The following is a 1,121-nucleotide window of genomic DNA, read 5'->3' on the forward strand; positions in this document are numbered from 1 at the left end:
TATATATATGTATACTTGTATGATATTGGAACTGATCTCGTTATACTGCCAAACAAATATAACTACGTTCAGTATCTGATACCATTTAAAATAATTTGACCAGTCAATTATTGTATCATGGAATAATGTATTTGACAGCTGCAGCATAGGTGCAGTTCATTTGTAATATTTAATAAAAAAAAAAAAAAAATAACGGTTTTATTTAATCACACTTATGAGATTAATTTTTTTAATTTAAAACTAGGTATCTACAATAAATAAATTAATCAAAATTTATTTTTTATTAATAGTAATAACATTAGAAAATATTTATTCTATTTTGCATCGCATTATTCAAATTATATTATGTCACAACATGTATGCGGCAATATTACTTTATGATTTAACTAAGTTAACTTGTAATTTATTTAACAACTTGGATTTTAAATATAAGACTGGATTAATATATTTTATTTAGTTTCTATCGTAGTGAAATAAGAAATCACAATTCCTACTATACAAAGACTTACCTCTATAATATTATATGGTTTTTATTTTAATGGAAATAAAGTTATAAGAGGTATAATAAGAAAGTTGAACTATAGCTAACTAAAAAAAATATGACATTATTATTTTTGTTTTTTTAAGTAGCTCGAATTTACTTTAAGTTCCTGCAAAAATATTTAGTATTAAATTAAAATCATGATTACACTGTTTATAAACACCTATAGGATAATATAAACAATAAATAAACACTAAAAATATTTAATATTTATCTATACAACTATTGGTACGTCTAATAATACCTACTCATACTTTTTAAAATATATATTAATAAATTAAATTAAAATGTCTGTTCGTGGCCCTGAGCAACATTCAAAAATCAAAACGGCTATATCTATTTTGACGTGGTTTTCAGTTTTTCACAAAGGTCTTCATTGAGGAATTTTCAATAAGTGATCTAGACGAATATTTATGACCAAAATATATATATTTCTTACATAAAATTGAAAAACTGTTGAAATTAGAGCCAAAATAATATTTTCCGTGTAATTGTCATTAAGTTTTAATCAATTCGTTTTTATCCAAGAGGTATTTAAAAATTATACAACTCACTATAAGGAAGATGTTTAAAATAAAGT

Source organism: Acyrthosiphon pisum, chromosome A3 (assembly GCF_005508785.2).
Source record: "Acyrthosiphon pisum isolate AL4f chromosome A3, pea_aphid_22Mar2018_4r6ur, whole genome shotgun sequence".
NCBI classification, from domain to species: Eukaryota; Metazoa; Arthropoda; class Insecta; order Hemiptera; family Aphididae; genus Acyrthosiphon; species Acyrthosiphon pisum.